At 42.2% G+C, this 17874-nt stretch overlaps 34 non-coding genes across 34 annotated transcripts; all 34 read left to right on the forward strand.

Moving 5' to 3' along the window:
* The first annotated feature begins 464 nt into the window (after positions 1-464).
* Positions 465-537, forward strand: Trnar-acg. The gene has a single exon. It is a non-coding gene; the product is annotated as a tRNA-Arg (tRNA).
* Positions 538-2186: 1649 nt separating this feature from the next.
* Positions 2187-2259, forward strand: Trnar-acg. The gene has a single exon. It is a non-coding gene; the product is annotated as a tRNA-Arg (tRNA).
* A 1362-nt stretch (positions 2260-3621) lies between these two features.
* Trnar-acg lies at positions 3622-3694 on the forward strand. The gene has a single exon. It is a non-coding gene; the product is annotated as a tRNA-Arg (tRNA).
* Positions 3695-5349: 1655 nt separating this feature from the next.
* On the forward strand, positions 5350-5422 carry Trnar-acg. The gene has a single exon. It is a non-coding gene; the product is annotated as a tRNA-Arg (tRNA).
* A 383-nt stretch (positions 5423-5805) lies between these two features.
* Trnar-acg lies at positions 5806-5878 on the forward strand. The gene has a single exon. It is a non-coding gene; the product is annotated as a tRNA-Arg (tRNA).
* Positions 5879-7188: 1310 nt separating this feature from the next.
* Trnar-acg lies at positions 7189-7261 on the forward strand. The gene has a single exon. It is a non-coding gene; the product is annotated as a tRNA-Arg (tRNA).
* A 1419-nt stretch (positions 7262-8680) lies between these two features.
* Positions 8681-8753, forward strand: Trnar-acg. The gene has a single exon. It is a non-coding gene; the product is annotated as a tRNA-Arg (tRNA).
* A 132-nt stretch (positions 8754-8885) lies between these two features.
* Positions 8886-8959, forward strand: Trnar-acg. Its single transcript has one exon. It is a non-coding gene; the product is annotated as a tRNA-Arg (tRNA).
* A 134-nt stretch (positions 8960-9093) lies between these two features.
* Positions 9094-9166, forward strand: Trnar-acg. Its single transcript has one exon. It is a non-coding gene; the product is annotated as a tRNA-Arg (tRNA).
* Positions 9167-9298: 132 nt separating this feature from the next.
* Positions 9299-9371, forward strand: Trnar-acg. Its single transcript has one exon. It is a non-coding gene; the product is annotated as a tRNA-Arg (tRNA).
* A 339-nt stretch (positions 9372-9710) lies between these two features.
* Positions 9711-9783, forward strand: Trnar-acg. The gene has a single exon. It is a non-coding gene; the product is annotated as a tRNA-Arg (tRNA).
* Positions 9784-9917: 134 nt separating this feature from the next.
* Positions 9918-9990, forward strand: Trnar-acg. The gene has a single exon. It is a non-coding gene; the product is annotated as a tRNA-Arg (tRNA).
* A 131-nt stretch (positions 9991-10121) lies between these two features.
* Positions 10122-10194, forward strand: Trnar-acg. The gene has a single exon. It is a non-coding gene; the product is annotated as a tRNA-Arg (tRNA).
* A 134-nt stretch (positions 10195-10328) lies between these two features.
* Positions 10329-10401, forward strand: Trnar-acg. The gene has a single exon. It is a non-coding gene; the product is annotated as a tRNA-Arg (tRNA).
* Positions 10402-10741: 340 nt separating this feature from the next.
* Trnar-acg lies at positions 10742-10814 on the forward strand. Its single transcript has one exon. It is a non-coding gene; the product is annotated as a tRNA-Arg (tRNA).
* A 544-nt stretch (positions 10815-11358) lies between these two features.
* On the forward strand, positions 11359-11431 carry Trnar-acg. Its single transcript has one exon. It is a non-coding gene; the product is annotated as a tRNA-Arg (tRNA).
* Positions 11432-11770: 339 nt separating this feature from the next.
* Positions 11771-11843, forward strand: Trnar-acg. Its single transcript has one exon. It is a non-coding gene; the product is annotated as a tRNA-Arg (tRNA).
* A 340-nt stretch (positions 11844-12183) lies between these two features.
* Trnar-acg lies at positions 12184-12256 on the forward strand. The gene has a single exon. It is a non-coding gene; the product is annotated as a tRNA-Arg (tRNA).
* A 1050-nt stretch (positions 12257-13306) lies between these two features.
* On the forward strand, positions 13307-13379 carry Trnar-acg. Its single transcript has one exon. It is a non-coding gene; the product is annotated as a tRNA-Arg (tRNA).
* A 334-nt stretch (positions 13380-13713) lies between these two features.
* Trnar-acg lies at positions 13714-13786 on the forward strand. The gene has a single exon. It is a non-coding gene; the product is annotated as a tRNA-Arg (tRNA).
* A 144-nt stretch (positions 13787-13930) lies between these two features.
* Trnar-acg lies at positions 13931-14003 on the forward strand. Its single transcript has one exon. It is a non-coding gene; the product is annotated as a tRNA-Arg (tRNA).
* Positions 14004-14138: 135 nt separating this feature from the next.
* Trnar-acg lies at positions 14139-14211 on the forward strand. Its single transcript has one exon. It is a non-coding gene; the product is annotated as a tRNA-Arg (tRNA).
* Positions 14212-14762: 551 nt separating this feature from the next.
* Positions 14763-14835, forward strand: Trnar-acg. The gene has a single exon. It is a non-coding gene; the product is annotated as a tRNA-Arg (tRNA).
* Positions 14836-14972: 137 nt separating this feature from the next.
* Positions 14973-15045, forward strand: Trnar-acg. The gene has a single exon. It is a non-coding gene; the product is annotated as a tRNA-Arg (tRNA).
* Positions 15046-15382: 337 nt separating this feature from the next.
* On the forward strand, positions 15383-15455 carry Trnar-acg. The gene has a single exon. It is a non-coding gene; the product is annotated as a tRNA-Arg (tRNA).
* A 133-nt stretch (positions 15456-15588) lies between these two features.
* Trnar-acg lies at positions 15589-15661 on the forward strand. The gene has a single exon. It is a non-coding gene; the product is annotated as a tRNA-Arg (tRNA).
* Positions 15662-16005: 344 nt separating this feature from the next.
* Trnar-acg lies at positions 16006-16078 on the forward strand. Its single transcript has one exon. It is a non-coding gene; the product is annotated as a tRNA-Arg (tRNA).
* A 133-nt stretch (positions 16079-16211) lies between these two features.
* Positions 16212-16284, forward strand: Trnar-acg. Its single transcript has one exon. It is a non-coding gene; the product is annotated as a tRNA-Arg (tRNA).
* Positions 16285-16414: 130 nt separating this feature from the next.
* On the forward strand, positions 16415-16487 carry Trnar-acg. Its single transcript has one exon. It is a non-coding gene; the product is annotated as a tRNA-Arg (tRNA).
* A 139-nt stretch (positions 16488-16626) lies between these two features.
* Positions 16627-16699, forward strand: Trnar-acg. Its single transcript has one exon. It is a non-coding gene; the product is annotated as a tRNA-Arg (tRNA).
* Positions 16700-16839: 140 nt separating this feature from the next.
* Positions 16840-16912, forward strand: Trnar-acg. The gene has a single exon. It is a non-coding gene; the product is annotated as a tRNA-Arg (tRNA).
* Positions 16913-17046: 134 nt separating this feature from the next.
* On the forward strand, positions 17047-17119 carry Trnar-acg. Its single transcript has one exon. It is a non-coding gene; the product is annotated as a tRNA-Arg (tRNA).
* A 345-nt stretch (positions 17120-17464) lies between these two features.
* On the forward strand, positions 17465-17537 carry Trnar-acg. Its single transcript has one exon. It is a non-coding gene; the product is annotated as a tRNA-Arg (tRNA).
* A 134-nt stretch (positions 17538-17671) lies between these two features.
* Positions 17672-17744, forward strand: Trnar-acg. Its single transcript has one exon. It is a non-coding gene; the product is annotated as a tRNA-Arg (tRNA).
* The last annotated feature ends 130 nt before the right edge of the window (positions 17745-17874 follow it).

Consider the following 17874-nt stretch of genomic DNA (forward strand, 5'->3'; position numbering starts at 1 on the left):
GGTAATAGCTTTTTGTAAAAAGAGACAACGAAAGAAAAGAGGGGGAAGAATGAATTAGAGAGGTAAGGGAGAGAGAGAGAGAATGAGAGAAGGAGTGAGTTCATGTGTGTGTGTGAGAGGGACAGGAAGTTAAGGAGAGGAGGCGAGAGTAAAGCATGAGAGGAGAAATCTCTTGTCACAAAAACGCAAATTTAGTTTAAACGCACGTTGAAAAAAAGGCGCGAGTTATACAGACAAACGGAGACTTGAAAGCACGTGTAGCATAAAACAATAATAAAAATTTATACGTTTTTTAAAATAGATGCATTCTGTTTTGTGTGTACGTGTGTGTGTGTGTATGTGTGTGCGTGCGTGTGTGTGTGTAGCATGTTTATCTGTGTATGTGTATGTGTGTGTGTGTGTGTGAGACAAGGAAGGTGTCACTTAAGAAATTAGTAGGTAAACAACACGGTAAATCAGCATGAGGGCTTGTGGCGCAATGGATAACGCGTCTGACTACGGATCAGAAGATTCCAGGTTCGAATCCTGGCAAGCTCGTATTACTTTTATTTCGCTAACATGTGAACTGGGAATAATGACTATTTTAAATGTTTGTGATTGTACGAACGCACATAATAATGTTTGTGTATCTGTGTGTTTCAGCGTGTTGCATATCTGTGTTGTTGACAGTATACATAAGTTATAATGTGTAAGTAGTAACTGCTAATAGCACAATGGATTGCAAGTTTGCCTACGAGACAGGAGTTCGAATCCTGGCAAACTCGCATTCATTTTATTTCTGAAACATTTGGGTAAGTAGTACTAATGATTATTTTAGACAATGCATTTCAGAAATGACAGCATATATTCATGATTGTACATATATTCGTGTGAGTCTTTGACAGGCAATGAAAATAAAAGAATTCCTTCATAAGAATCAACTATTGATTACGCCAGACCCTGTGGGGCAATGAATAACGCGTCTAATTGTAGATCAGATTCCAGGGTCGAACTCTTGAAAAATCGGGCGCATTTTATTTGAAGAACATGGGGGTACTAATAATATTTTTGTTGGTGTATTTTAGAAAATTATATAATCACCAATAGGCGCAGGAGTGGCTGTGTGGTTAAGTAGCTTGCTTACCAACCACATAAGGTTCCGGGTTCAGTCCCACTGCGTGGCACTTTGGGCAAATGTCTTCTGTTATAGCCTCGGGCCGACCAAAGCATTGTGAGTGGATTTGGTAGACTGAAACTGAAAGAAGCCCGTCGTATATATATGTAATTAATTTTTATTCTCAAACGCAGGATAATGCTAATAATATAGCATGAACAGGATACATTATCCATATTCTGCAAACTTTGGGTAGTATGTCTTGTGCATGCTATATTATTAACATTATCCTGCGTTTGAGAATAAAGATTACTTCCTTAACTTTCTAGACATCTCAACGCTTCGAAAGAAAACTTTGTTTACTTTCATATAGTTATGTTTTTGTGTGTGCGTGTGCATCTTTGTTTGTCCCACCACCACCTATTTCTTTATTACCCACAAGGGGCTAAACACAGAGGGGACAAACAAGGACAGACATAGGTATTAAGTCGATTACATCGACCCCAGTACGTAACTGGTACTTATTTAATCGACCCCGAAAGGATGAAAGGCTAAGTCGACCTCGGCGGAATTTGAACTCAGAACGTAACGGCAGACGAAATACGGCTAAGCATTTCGCCCGGCGTGCTAACGTTTCTGCCAGCTCGCCGCCTTCGCTTGGCAACCGATGTTGGTGTGTTTACGTTCCCATAACTTAGCGATTCGGAAAAAGAGCTCAATAGACTAAGTACTGGGCTTACGAAGACTAAGTCCTGGGGCAGATTTGTTCGATTAAACGCGGTGTTCCAGCATGGCCGCAGTCAAATGACTGAATCAAATAAAAGAATAAACATCAGGTATTACGTATGCGAGATCGTCTGGGGAAATGGATTAGATTCCAGGTTTAAATCGGGTGAATTTTATTTGAGAAACATGGGGGGAAGCGGTGCAAATAATAATTTTGCTGGTGAATTTCTGAAAGGTTTATAATCACGTGTATGAGTGTGAGTGTGCGCGGGTGCATAGGTCCGTGTCTGTGTGTGCCTGCAGGTATATCTGCAGGTGTTAGCCAGTAAAGGAATTAGGAGATAAGTATACGCGTTCAGCAGCAAGAGGGCTTGTGGCGCAATGGATAACGCGTCTGACTACGGATCAGAAGATTCCAGGTTCGAATCCTGGCAAGCTCGTAATCGTTTTATATCTCAGGTTGGGGTAGTGAGTCCTTTCTAGCAGATGACTAGTCGTGAGTATATATCAGCACGTGTGCATATCTGTGTTGTCTGGAAATAAGAGTTAGCAAAGATAAGTGCGCAAGCAGCAACTCCCGACAGCACAATAGAATAGACGTTTCCCTACGGGTCAGAAGATTCGGGTTTCGAATCCTGACAAGTTCGCACATGCATTTTAATTTTGAATCATTAGGATAATGATAACGCAATGGATGACAGAAATTTCCAGGTTCGAATCCTGGCGAGTTCGTAACAGATTTATCTCGGGAAGTTGGGGTAGTGAGTATTTTTATGATGTGTATCTGAAATTTATACACCTGGTAACTATACGTATGCACGTATACATTTGTGGGTGTGTATCAGCACGTGAGCATATCTATGTTGTTGACAGAAGATAAAGGTTAGCAGAAAGATCAAAGCGTAAGTAGTAACTAACGATAGCGCATTGCATTACACGTTTTCCTACACGTGGATTTGATTGATGGAAACTGAAAGAAGCCCGTCGTATAAATATACGTTAGTAATTTTTATTCTCAAACGCAGGATAATGCTAATAATATAGCATGAACAGGATAAACTACCCATATTCTGAAAACTTTGGGTAGTTTATCTTGTGCATGCTATATTATTAACATTATCCTGCGTTTGAGAATGAAGATTACTTCCTTAACTTTCTAGACATCTCAACACTTCGAAAGAAAACTTTGTTTACTTTCATATAGTTATATTTGTGTGTGTGTGTGTGTGTGTGTGTATGTGAATGTCTGTGTGTGTATGCGTGTGTGTATATGTGTGTGTCGTGTGTGTATGTGTCGTGTGTGTGTGTGTGTGTGTGTGTGTGTGTGTGTGTGTGCATCTGTGTTTTTCCCCCACCATCGCTTGATAACCGATGTTGGTATGTTCCCGTAACTTAGCGATACGGGAAGAGAGCTCGATAGACTAAGTACTGGGCTTACAAAGAATAATTTTAGGGTAGATTTGTTCGACTAAACGCGGTGTTCCAGCATGGCCGCAGTCAAATGACTGAAACAAATAAAAGAATAAGCATCAGATATTACCTATGCGAGATCGTCTGGCGAAATGGATTAGATTCCAGGTGTAAACGCTGGCAAAATCGGGTGAACTTTATTTCAGGAACATGGGGAAAGTAGTGCTAACAATAATTCTGAAATTTATGTAATCATGTGTATGTATGTGTGTGTGCGCGCGCGTGCATAGGTCTGTCTCTGCGTGTGCCTGCAGGTATATCTGAAGTTTGTCCACAACAGGCGTTAGTCAGTAAAGGAATTAGGAGATAAGTATACACGCTTAGCAGTAAGAGGGCTTGTGGCGCAATGGATAACGCGTCTGACTACGGATCAGAAGATTCCAGGTTCGAATCCTGGCAAGCTCGCATTTGTTTTATGTCTCATGAGTGGATATCAGCACGTGTGCATATCTGTGTTGTCAGTAAATAAGAATTAGCAAACAGATAAGTCCGTGAGTAGTAATTCCCGATAGCACCATGGGATACATGTTTCCCTACGGGTGAGAAGATTCCGGGTTCGAATCCTGACAAGTTCGCATGCATTTTAATTTTGAAACATTTGGGTACATATGATTAATTTGGACGATGCATTTCAGAAAAGAAAGCCTCTATTCATGATTTTACCGGTGCACGTATATACGAGCAGGCCTTTACGAGCATATTTGCCTGTCTCTGGCAGGCAATGAAAGTAAAAGAATTCCTTCATAAGCATCATCGACTGACTACGCGAGACCCTGAGACGCAATGCATAACGCGTCTAATTAAGGATCAGAAGATTCCGTGTGTGAACTCTGGTAAAATCGGAAGCATTTTACTCCAGGAACATCGGAGACAATGGTGCTAATAATATTTTTGTTGGTTTATTTTTAAAATTATACGATCATCAGTGTGTGTCTGCATGTCTGTGTGTGTGAGCATATCATCATACATATCATCATCTGGAAAAGATTTTCTAACTAGAAAGGGTATGGCCTGGTCAGCCTGTAATGACATGCATAAGATCTGGTCATCAAATCGAAGTAGAGACTTCAAACTTGAAATTTTCAAAGCCACAGTTGAACCAATTCTACTATATGGCTCAGAAACCTGGACGTTACCAAAGAAGCTTGAGAGGCAGTTGGGTGGAACCTACACTCGCCTCCTTATGAGAGCTCGAAATCTCTCGTGGAGGCGCCATCCAACCAAAATGCAAATTTGCTGGACATTGTTGTAGAGCTGAAAACGAGGCAATTTCTACTCTTCTCCTCTGGAAGTCATCTACTCGCAATACCAGAGGGCACACACTCTCCTACCCTGATGTAATCTCCAGGGATACAGGCATCCAGCAACAGGACCTCTGTAATGCCATGATGGACCGTGAAGTCTGGCGTAGCATGGTAAATTCCATTGTCTCGACCACGGTCGAACAATGATGATGATGATGATGTGCGCGAGCGCGTGCGTGCGCGTACGTCGCGGTGTCACTAGTTTTGCATGTCAACAACAAAAGTTAGTCTGTAAAGAAGTTAGACTATACGGAGTAGTGGCATTCATACTGAGGACTTGAGCCGCAATAGATAACGCGCCTGACTGCGGATCAGGAAATTCTACGTTCGAATCCTGGCAAGATCGTATTTATTTTATTACGGAAATATTTGGGACAACGTAGTGCTAATGAATATTTTAGAAGATACATTTCAGAAATTACAAGACATATATTCGTGCATGCGTATAATCTTTGACAGTCGCAGCCATTGACTACGTGAGGTCCTGTGGGGCAATGGATAACGTTCCTGATTACGAGTCAGAAGATTGCAGGTTCGAATCCCCGCAAGGTCAAGATCGTTCAATTTTAGAAACGTCTGGGAAGGTGAAGCTAATAATTGTTTTGTTGATGTATTTCGGAAATTTATATAATCATGTGTGCGTGAGTGCGTGGGTGAGCGTGCACCCGAGCGAGCGTGATTGGGTCTTTGCTTATCACAAACACGAGTTAATTAGTAAACAAATTAGAACATATGTAGAGAAATGACGTTCACCTAGGGCTTGTGGCGCAATGGATAACGCATCTGACTACGGATCAGAAGATTCCAGGTTCGAATCCTGGCAAGCTCATACTCATTTTATTTCGGTAAAATTTGGAGGGAGTTCGTGCTAATGAACATCTTTCATTATACATTTTAAAACTTAAAGTATATTTCCATGATTATACGTATGCACGTTAATTGTGTGTGTGTGGCCGCGTGGGGAAATGGATCATGAATCAGAAGATTCCAGGTTCAAACGCTGGCAAAATCGGGTGAATTTTATTTCAGAAACATGGGGGTAAGTGGTGTTAATAATAATTTTGTTGGTGAATTTCTGAAATTTATATAATCCTGTGTGTGTGTGTGTGTGCGCTCGTGTATAGGTCCGTGTCTGCGTGTGCCTGCAGGTATATCTGCAGGTGTTAGCCAGTAAAGGAATTAGGAGATAAGTATACAAATTGAGCAGCAAGAGGGCTTGTGGCGCAATGGATAACGCGTCTGACTACGGATCAGAAGATTCCAGGTTCGAATCCTGGCAAGCTCGTAATCGTTTTATATCTCAGGTTGGGGTAGTGAGTACTTTATGTGACGTATGTCAGATGACTAGTCGTGAGGATATATCAGCACGTGTGCATATCTGTGTTGTCAGGAAATAAGAGTTAGCAAAGATAAGCGCGCAAGCAGTAACTCCCGACAGCACAATGGGTCAGAAGATTCGGGTTTCGAATCCTGATAAGTTCACATGCATTTTAATTTTGAATCATTAGGATAATGATAACGCAATGGATGACTGCGGAACAGAAATTACCAGGTTCGAATCCTGGCGAGTTCGTAACAGTTTTATCTCGGGAAGTTGGGGTGGTGAGTATTTTTATGATGTGTATCTGAAATTTATACATCTGGTAACTATACGTATGCACGTATACGTTTGCGGGTGTGTATCAGCACGTGAGCATATCTATGTTGTTGACAGAAGATAAAAGTTAGCAGAAAGACTAATGCGTAAGTAGTAACTACCGATAGCGCAATGCATTACACGTTTTCCTACACGTGGATTTGATTGATGGAAACTGAAAGAAGCCCGTCGTATATATATACGTTAGTAATTTTTATTCTCAAACGCAGGATATAGCATGAACAGGATAAATAATCCATATTCTGCAAACTTTGGGTAGTATGTCTTGTGCATGCTATGTTATTAACATTTTCCTGCGTTTCAGAATAAAAAATTACATCCTTAACTTTCTAGACATCTCAACGCTTCGAAAGAAAACTTTGTTTACTTTCATATAGTTATGTTTTTGTGTATGTGTGTGTGTGTGTGTGTGAGAGAGAGTGAGTGTGTGTGTGTGTGTGTGTGCGTGAGTGAGTGTGTGCGTGTGTGAGTGAGTGTGTGTGTGTGTGTGCATCTGTGTTTTCACCCCCCCATCGCTTGATAACCGATGTTGGTGTTTTCCCGTAACTTAGCGATACGGGAAGAGAGATCGATAGACTAAGTACTGGGCTTACAAAGAATAAGTCCTGGGGTAGATTTGTTCGATTAAACACGGTGTTCCAGCATGGCCGCAGTCAAATGACTGAAACAAATAAAAGAATAAGCATCAGATATTACCTATGCGAGATCGTCTGGCGAAATGGATTAGATTCCAGGTGTAAACGCTGGTAAAATGGGGTGAATTTTATTTCAGAAACATGGGGAAAGTGGTGCAAATAATAATTTTGTTGCTGTGTGTGTGTGCGCGCGTGCATAGGTCTGTCTCTGTGTGTGCCTGCAAGTATACCTGTAAGCTTGTCCACAACAGGCGTTAGTCAGTAAAGGAATTAGGAGATAAGTATACATGCTCAGCAGCAAGAGGGCTTGTGGCGCAATGGATAACGCGTCTGACTACGGATCAGAAGATTCCAGGTTCGAATCCTGGCAAGCTCGCAATAGTTTTATATCTCGTTTAGGGTAGTGAATACTTTATATGACGTATATCAGATGATTAGGTGTATATGTGTGAGTGTATATCAGCACGTGTGCATATCTGTGTTGTTGTCAGTAAATAAGAGTTAGCAAACAGATAAGTTCGTGAGTAGTAATTCCCGACAGTACTACGTGATACATGTTTCCATACGGGTCAGAAGATTCCGGATTCGAATCCTGACAAGTTCACATTCCTTTTAATCTTGAAACATTTGGGTAATGTTGTACGAATGATTATTTTAGACGATGCTTTTCAGAAGCGAAAGCGCGTCTTCAAGACTTTGCGTGTGCACGTATATACGAGCAGGCCTTTACGCGCATATTTGCCTGTCTATGGCAGGCAATGAAAGTAAAAGAATTCCTTCATAAGCATCAACTACTGACTACGCGATACCCTGGGGCGCAATTCATAACGCGTCTAATTAAGGATCAGAAGATTCCATGGGCGAACTCTGGCAAAATCGGATGAATTTTACTTCAACAACATCGGAGACAATGGTGCTAATAATATTTTCGTTGTTTTATTTTATAAATTATACGATCATCAGTGTGTGTCTGCATGTCTGTGTGAGCGCGGAATGTGTGCGCGAGCACGTGCGCATACGACGGGATGTCACCAGTTTTGCATGTCAACAACAAAAGTTAGTCTGTAAAGAAGTTAGAATATATGGAGTAGTGACATTCATATTGAGGACTTGAGCCGCAATGGATAACGCGCCTGACTGCGGATCAGTAACTTCTACGTTCGAATCCTGGCTATCTCGTATTTATTTTATTACGGAAATATTTGGGACAACGTAGTGCTAATGAATATTTTAGAAGATACATTTCAGAAATTACAAGACATATATTCGTGCATACGTATAATCTTTGACAGTCACAGCCATTGACTACGCGAGGTCCTGTGGGGCAATGGATAACGTTCCTAATTACGAGTCAGAAGATTGCATGTTCGAATTCCCGCAAGGTCAAGATCGTTCAATTTCAGAAACGTCTGCGAAGGTGAGGCTAATAATTGTTTTGTTGATGTATTTCGGAAATTTATATAATCATGTGTGCGTGAGTGCGTGGGTGAGCGTGCACCCGAGCGAGCGTGATTGTGTCTTTGCTTATCACAAACACGAATTAATTAGTAAACAAATTAGAACATATGTAGAGAAATGACGTTCACCTAGGGCTTGTGAGGCAATGGATAACGCGTCTGACTACGGATCAGAAGATTCCAGGTTCGAATCCTGGCAAGCTCGTAATCGTTTTATATCTCATGAAGTTGGGGTAGTGAATATTTTGGATCTTTTCCTTTTGAACGGCAGTTTTCAACGTCAACAACACGGGTCAGTAGATAAGTTAGAGTATACGGAGTAACCGTTGTTATACCGAGGGCTTGTGGCGCAATGGATAACGCGTCTGACTACGGATCAGAAGATTCCAGGTTCGAATCCTGGAAAGCTCGTAATCGTTTTATATCTCATGAAGTTGGGGTAGTGAATATTTTGGATCTTTCCTTTTGAACGGCAGTTTTCAACGTCAACAACACGGGTCAGTAGATAAGTTAGAGTATACGGAGTAACCGTTGTTATACTGAGGGCTTGTGGACGCAATGGATAACGCGTCTGACTACGGATCAGAAGATTCCAGGTTCGAATCCTGGCAAGCTCGTAATCGTTTTATATCTCATGAAGTTGGGGTAGTGAATATTTTGGATCTTTTCCCTTGTGAACGGCAGTTTTCAACGTCAACAACACGGGTCAGTAGATAAGTTAGAGTATACGGAGTAACCATTGTTATACCGAGGGCTTGTGGTGCAATGGATAACGCGTCTGACTACGGATCAGAAGATTCCAGGTTCGAATCCTGGCAAGCTCGTATCGTTTTATATCTCATGAAGTTGGGGTAGTGAATATTTTGGATCTTTTCCTTTTGAACGGCAGTTTTCAACGTCAACAACACGGGTCAGTAGATAAGTTAGAGTATACGGAGTAACCGTTGTTATACCGAGGGCTTGTGGCGCAATGGATAACGCGTCTGACTACGGATCAGAAGATTCCAGGTTCGAATCCTGGCAAGCTCGTAATCGTTTTATATCTCATGAAGTTGGGGTAGTGAATATTTTGGATCTTTTCCTTTTGAACGGCAGTTTTCAACGTCAACAACACGGGTCAGTAGATAAGTTAGAGTATACGGAGTAACCGTTGTTATACCGAGGGCTTGTGACGCAATGGATAACGCGTCTGACTACGGATCAGAAGATTCCAGGTTCGAATCCTGGCAAGTTCGTAATCGTTTTATATCTCATGAAGTTGGGGTAGTGAATATTTTGGATCTTTGACTTTTGAACGGCAGTTTTCAACGTCAACAACAAGGGTCAGTAGATAAGTTAGAGTATACGGAGTAACCGTTGCTATACCGAGGGCTTGTGGCGCAATGGATAACGCGTCTGACTACGGATCAGAAGATTCCAGGTTCGAATCCTGGCAAGTTCGTAATCGTTTTATATCTCATGAAGTTGGGGTAGTGAATATTTTGGTTCTTTTTCCTTTTGAACGGCAGTTTTCAACGTCAACAACACGGGTCAGTAGATAAGTTAGAGTATACGGAGTAACCGTTGTTATACCGAGGGCTTGTGGCGCAATGGATAACGCGTCTGACTACGGATCAGAAGATTCCAGGTTCGAATCCTGGCAAGTTCGTAATCGTTTTATATCTCATGAAGTTGGGGTAGTGAATATTTTCTTTTTTCCTTTTGAACAGCAGTTTTCAACGTCAACAACACGGGTCAGTAGCTAAGTTAGAGTATACGGAGTAACCGTTGTTATACCGAGGGCTTGTGGCGCAATGGATAACGCGTCTGACTACGGATCAGAAGATTCCAGGTTCGAATCCTGGCAAGCTCGTATTCGTTTTATATCTCATGAAGTTGGGGTAGTGAATATTTTGGTTCTTTTTCCTTTTGAACGGCAGTTTTCAACGTCAACAACACGGGTCAGTAGATAAGTTAGAGTATACGGAGTAACCGTTGTTATACCGAGGGCTTGTGGCGCAATGGATAACGCGTCTGACTACGGATCAGAAGATTCCAGGTTCGAATCCTGGCAAGCTCGTAATCGTTTTATATCTCATGAAGTTGGGGTAGTGAATATTTTGGATCTTTTCCTTTTGAACGGCAGTTTTCAACGTCAACAACACGGGTCAGTAGATAAGTTAGAGTATACGGAGTAACCGTTGTTATACCGAGGGCTTGTGACGCAATGGATAACGCGTCTGACTACGGATCAGAAGATTCCAGGTTCGAATCCTGGCAAGCTCGTATTCGTTTTATATCTCATGAAGTTGGGGTAGTGAATATTTTGGATGTTTTTCCTTTTGAACGGCAGTTTTCAACGTCAACAACAAGGGTCAGTAGATAAGTTAGAGTATACGGAGTAACCGTTGTTATACCGAGGGCTTGTGGCGCAATGGATAACGCGTCTGACTACGGATCAGAAGATTCCAGGTTCGAATCCTGACAAGCTCGTATTCGTTTTATATCTCATGAAGTTGGGGTAGTGAATATTTTGGATATTTTCCTTTTGAACGGCAGTTTTCAACGTCAACAACATGGGTCAGTAGATAAGTTAGAGTATACGGAGTAACCATTGTTATACCGAGGGCTTGTGGCGCAATGGATAACGCGTCTGACTACGGATCAGAAGATTCCTGTTCGAATCCTGGCAAGCTCGTAATCATTTTATATCTCATGAAGTTGGGGTAGTGAATATTTTGGACGTTTTCCTTTTGAACGGCAGTTTTCAACGTCAACAACATGGGTCAGTAGATAAGTTAGAGTATACGGAGTAACCATTGTTATACCGAGGGCTTGTGACGCAATGGATAACGCGTCTGACTACGGATCAGAAGATTCCAGGTTCGAATCCTGGCAAGCTCGTAATCGTTTTATATCTCACGAAGTTGGGGTAGTGAATATTTTAGATCTTTTCCTTTTGAACGGCAGTTTTCAGCGTCAACAACACGGGTCAGTAGATAAGTTAGAGTATACGGAGTAACCGTTGTTATACCGAGGGCTTGTGGCGCAATGGATAACGCGTCTGACTACGGATCAGAAGATTCCAGGTTCGAATCCTGACAAGCTCGTATTCGTTTTATATCTCATGAAGTTGGGGTAGTGAATATTTTGGATATTTTCCTTTTGAACGGCAGTTTTCAACGTCAACAACACGGGTCAGTAGATAAGTTAGAGTATACGGAGTAACCGTTGTTATACCGAGGGCTTGTGGGGCAATGGATAACGCGTCTGACTACGGATCAGAAGATTCCAGGTTCGAATCCTGGCAAGGTCGCATTCGTTTATATCTCATGAAGTTGGGGTAGTGAATATTTTGGATGTTTTTCCTTTTGATTGGCAGTTTTCAACGTCAACAACACGGGTCAGTAGATAAGTTAGAGTATACGGAGTAACCATTGCTATACCGAGGGCTTGTTGCGCAATGGATAACGCGTCTGACTACGGATCAGAAGATTCCAGGTTCGAATCCTGGCAAGCTCGTAATCATTTTATATCTCATGAAGTTGGGGTAGTGAATATTTTGGACGTTTTTCCTTTTGAACGGCAGTCTTCAACGTCAACAACATGGGTCAGTAGATAAGTTAGAGTATACGGAGTAACCATTGTTATACCGAGGGCTTGTGACGCAATGGATAACGCGTCTGACTACGGATCAGAAGATTCCAGGTTCGAATCCTGGCAAGCTCGTAATCGTTTTATATCTCATGAAGTTGGGGTAGTGAATATTTTGGATCTTTTCGTTTTGAACGGCAGTTTTCAACGTCAACAACACGGGTCAGTAGATAAGTTAGAGTATACGGAGTAACCGTTGTTATACCGAGGGCTTGTGGCGCAATGGATAACGCGTCTGACTACGGATCAGAAGATTCCAGGTTCGAATCCTGGCAAGCTCGTAATCGTTTTATACCTCATGAAGTTGGGGAAGTGAATATTTTGGATCTTTTCCTTTTGAACGGCAGTTTTCAACGTCAACAACACGGGACAGTAGATAAGTTAGAGTATACGGAGTAACCGTTGTTATACCGAGGGCTTGTGGCGCAATGGATCACGCGTCTGACTACGGATCAGAAGATTCCAGGTTCTAATCCTGGCAAGTTCGTAATCGTTTTATATCTCATGAAGTTGGGGTAGTGAATATTTTGGTTCTTCTTCCTTTTGAACGGCAGTTTTCAACGTCAACAACACGGGTCAGTAGATAAGTTAGAGTATACGGAGTAACCGTTGTTATACCGAGGGCTTGTGGAGCAATGGATAACGCGTCTGACTACGGATCAGAAGATTCCAGATTCGAATCCTGGCAAGCTCGTATTCGTTTTATATCTCATGAAGTTGGGGTAGTGAATATTTTGGATGTTTTTCCTTTTGAACGGCAGTCTTCAACGTCAACAACATGGGTCAGTAGATAAGTTAGAGTATACGGAGTAACCGTTGTTGTACCGAGGGCTTGTGACGCAATGGATAACGCGTCTGACTACGGATCAGAAGATTCCAGGTTCGAATCCTGGCAAGCTCGTATTCGTTTTATATCTCATGAAGTTGGGGTAGTGAATATTTTGGATGTTTTTCCTTTTGAACGGCAGTTTTCAACGTCAACAACACGGGTCAGTAGATAAGCTAGAGTATAAGGAGTAACCGTTGTTATACCGAGGACTTGTGGCGCAATGGATTCCAGGTTCGAACCCTGGGGAAATCGGATGCATCTTATTTCAGAAACATGGTGAGATGGTGCTAATGATATTTTTGTTGGTGAATATCTGAAGATAATGTAACCAAGTGTGTGCACGAGTGAATGTTTGGTGTGTGTGTGTGGTGTCTGTGTCTGTGTGTGTGTGTGTTTGGGTGTCCGTGTTTGTGAGTGACCGCAGGTGTGTCAGTATCTTTGTCTACAACAGGTGTTAGGCAGTAAAGACATTAGGAGATAAGTAGGAACGTTTGTAAACGTAGGGCTTGTGGCGCAATGGATAACGCGTCTGACTACGGATCAGAAGATTCCAGGTTCGAATCCTGGCAAGCTCGTAATCGTTTTATATCTCATGAAGTTGGGGTAGTGAATATTGGATCTTTCCTTGAACGGCAGTTTTCAGCGTCAACAACACGGGTCAGTAGATAAGTTAGAGTTACGGAGTAACCGTTGTATATACCGAAGGCTTGTGGCGCAATGGATAACGCGTCTGACTACGGATCAGAAGATTCCAGGTTCGAATCCTGGAAAGCTCGTAATCGTTTTATATCTCATGAAGTTGGGGTAGTGAATATTTTGGATCTTTTCCTTTTGAACGGCAGTTTTCAACGTCAACAACACGGGTCAGTAGATAAGTTAGAGTATACGAGAGTAACCGTTGTATACCGAGGGCTTGTGGCGCAATGGATAACGCGTCTGACTACGGATCAGAAGATTCCAGGTTCGAATCCTGGCAAGCTCGTAATCTTTTTTATATCTCATGAGTTGGGGTAGTGTGGGGTAGTGAATATTTTGGATCTTTTTCCTTGTGAACGGCAGTTTTCAACGTCAACAACACGGGTCAGTAGATAAGTTAGAGTATACGGAGAGTAACCTGTTATACCGAGGGCTTGTGGTGCAATGGATAACGCGTCTGACTACGGATCAGAAGATTCCAGGTTCGAATCCTGGCAAGCTCGTAATCGTTATATTCTCATGAAGTTGGGGTAGTGAATATTTTGGATCTTTTCATTTGAACGGCAGTTTTCAACGTCAACAACACACGGGTCAGTAGATAAGTTAGAGTATACGGAGTAACCGTTGTGTTATACCGAGGACTTGTGACGCAATGGATAACGCGTCTGACTACGGATCAGAAGATTCCAGGTTCGAATCCTGGCAAGTTCGTAATCGTTTTATATCTCATGAAGTGGGGTAGTGAATATTTTGGATCTTTGACTTTTGAACGGCAGTTTTCAACGTCAACAACAAGGGTCAGTAGATAAGTTAGAGTATAGGAGTAACCGGTGTTATACCGAGGGCTTGTGGAGCAATGGATAACGCGTCTGACTACGGATCAGAAGATTCCAGGTTCGAATCCTGGCAAGCTCGTAATCGTTTTATATCTCATGAAGTTGGGGGGTAGTGAATATTTTGATGTCTTTTCTTTTGAACGGCAGTTTTCAACGTCAAACACAGGGTCAGTAGATAAGTTAGAGTATACGGAGTACCGTTGTTATACCGAGGGCTTGTGACGCAATGGATAACGCGTCTGACTACGGATCAGAAGATTCCAGGTTCGAATCCTGGCAAGCTCGTATTCGTTTTATATCTCATGAAGTTGGGGTGGTGGTAGTGAATATTTTGGATGTTTTTCCTTTTGAACGGCAGTTTTCAACGTCAACAACACGGGTCAGTAGATAAGTTAGAGTATATACGGAGTAACCGTTGTCATACGAGGGCTTGTGGCGCAATGGATAACGCGTCTGACTACGGATCAGAAGATTCCAGGTTCGAATCCTGGCAAGTTCGTAATCGTTTTATATCTCATGAAGTTGGGGTTGGGTAGTGAATATTTGGTTCTTTTTCCTTTTGAACGGCAGTTTTCAACGTCAACAACAGGGTCAGTAGATAAGTTAGAGTATACGGAGTAACCGTTGTTATACCGAGGGCTTGTGGCGCAATGGATAACGCGTCTGACTACGGATCAGAAGATTCCAGGTTCGAATCCTGGCAAGCTCGTATCGTTTTATCTCATGAAGTGGGGGGTAGTGAATATTTTGGTTCTTTTTCCTTTTGAACGGCAGTTTTCAACGTCAACAACACGGGTCAGTAGATAAGTTAGAGTATACGAAGTAACCGTTGTTATACCGAGGGCTTGTGGGGCAATGGATAACGCGTCTGACTACGGATCAGAAGATTCCAGGTTCGAATCCTGGCAAGCTCGTAATCGTTTTATATCTCATGAAGTGGGGTAGTGAATATTTTGGATCTTTTCCTTTTGAACGGCAGTTTTCAACGTCAACAACACGGGTCAGTAGATAAGTTAGAGTATACGGAGTAACCGTTGTTATACCGAGGGCTTGTGGCGCAATGGATAACGCGTCTGACTACGGATCAGAAGATTCCAGGTTCGAATCCTGGCAAGCTCGTAATCGTTTTATATCTCATGAAGTTGGGGTAGTGAATATTTTGGATCTTTTCCTTTTGAACGGCAGTTTTCAACGTCAACAACACGGGTCAGTAGATAAGTTAGAGTATACGGAGTAACCGTTGTTATACCGAGGGCTTGTGACGCAATGGATAACGCGTCTGACTACGGATCAGAAGATTCCAGGTTCGAATCCTGGCAAGCTCGTATTCGTTTTATATCTCATGAAGTTGGGGTAGTGAATATTTTGGATGTTTTTCCTTTTGAACGGCAGTTTTCAACGTCAACAACAAGGGTCAGTAGATAGATAGAGATACGAGTATACAGTAACCGTTGTTATACCGAGGGCTTGTGGGGCAATGGATAACGCGTCTGACTACGGATCAGAAGATTCCAGGTTCGAATCCTGACAAGCTCGTATTCGTTTTATATCTCATGAAGTTGGGGTAGTGAATATTTTGGATATTTTCCTTTTGAACGGCAGTTTTCAACGTCAACAACACGGGTCAGTAGATAAGTTAGAGTATACGGAGTAACCGTTGTTATACCGAGGACTTGTGACGCAATGGATAACGCGTCTGACTACGGATCAGAAGATTCCAGGTTCGAATCCTGGCAAGTTCGTAATCGTTTTATATCTCATGAAGTTGAGGTAGTGAATATTTTGGATCTTTGACTTTTGAACGGCAGTTTTCAACGTCAACAACAAGGGTCAGTAGATAAGTTAGAGTATACGGAGTAACCGTTGTTATACCGAGGGCTTGTGGCGCAATGGATAACGCGTCTGACTACGGATCAGAAGATTCCAGGTTCGAATCCTGGCAAGTTCGTAATCGTTTTATCTCATGAAGTTGGGGTAGTGAAATTTTGGTTCTTTTTCCTTTTGAACGGCAGTTTTCAACGTCAACAACACGGGTCAGTAGATAAGTTAGAGTATACTGAGTAACCGTTGTTATACGAGGGCTTGTGGCGCAACGGATAACGCGTCTGACTACGGATCAGAAGATTCCAGGTTCGAATCCTGGCAAGCTCGCATTCGTTTTATATCTCATGAATAAGTGTGGGGTAGTGAATATTTTGGTTCTTTTTCTTTTCTTTTGAACGGCAGTTTTCAACGTCAACACGGGTCAGTAGATAAGTTAGAGTATACGGAGTAACCGTTGTTATACCGAGGGCTTGTGGCGCAATGGATAACGCGTCTGACTACGGATCAGAAGATTCCAGGTTCGAATCCTGGCAAGCTCGTAATCGTTTTATATCATGAATGGGGTAGTGTTGGGGTAGTGAATATTTTGGTTCTTTTCCTTTTGAACGGCAGTTTTCAACGTCAACAACACGGGTCAGTAGATAAGTTAGAGTATACGGAGTAACCGTGTTTATACCGAGGGCTTGTGGCGCAATGGATAACGCGTCTGACTACGGATCAGAAGATTCCAGGTTCGAATCCTGGCAAGTTCGTAATCGTTTTATATCTCATGAAGTTGGGGTAGTGAATATTTTGGTTCTTTTTCCTTTTGAACAGCAGTTTTCAACGTCAACAACACGGGTCAGTAGCTAAGTTAGAGTATACTGAGTAACCGTTGTTATACCGAGGGCTTGTGGCGCAATGGATAACGCGTCTGACTACGGATCAGAAGATTCCAGGTTCGAATCCTGGCAAGCTCGTATTCGTTTTATATCTCATGAAGTTGGGGTAGTGAATATTTTGGTTCTTTTTCCTTTTGAACGGCAGTTTTCAACGTCAACAACACGGGTCAGTAGATAAGTTAGAGTATACGGAGTAACCGTTGTTATACCGAGGGCTTGTGGGGCAATGGATAACGCGTCTGACTACGGATCAGAAGATTCCAGGTTCGAATCTGGCAAGCTCTCGTAATCGTTTTATATCTCATGAAGTTGGGGTAGTGAATATTTTGATCTTTTCCTTTTGAACGGCAGTTTTCAACGTCAACACACGGGTCAGTAGATAAGTTAGAGTATACGAGAGTATACGGTAGTGTGTTATACCGAGGGCTTGTGACGCAATGGATAACGCGTCTGACTACGGATCAGAAGATTCCAGGTTCGAATCCTGGCAAGCTCGTATTCGTTTTATATCTCATGAAGTTGGGGTAGTGAATATTTTGGATGTTTTTCCTTTTGAACGGCAGTTTTCAACGTCAACAACACGGGTCAGTAGATAAGTTAGAGTATACGGAGTAACCGTTGTTATACCGAGGGCTTGTGGCGCAATGGATAACGCGTCTGACTACGGATCAGAAGATTCCAGGTTCGAATCCTGGCAAGCTCGTAATCGTTTTATATCTCATGAAGTTGGGGTAGTGAATATTTTGGTTCTTTTTCCTTTTGAACGGCAGTTTTCAACGTCAACAACACGGGTCAGTAGATAAGTTAGAGTATACGGAGTAACCGTTGTTATA

Source organism: Octopus sinensis, linkage group LG2 (genome assembly GCF_006345805.1).
Source record: "Octopus sinensis linkage group LG2, ASM634580v1, whole genome shotgun sequence".
NCBI lineage: Eukaryota > Metazoa > Mollusca > Cephalopoda > Octopoda > Octopodidae > Octopus > Octopus sinensis.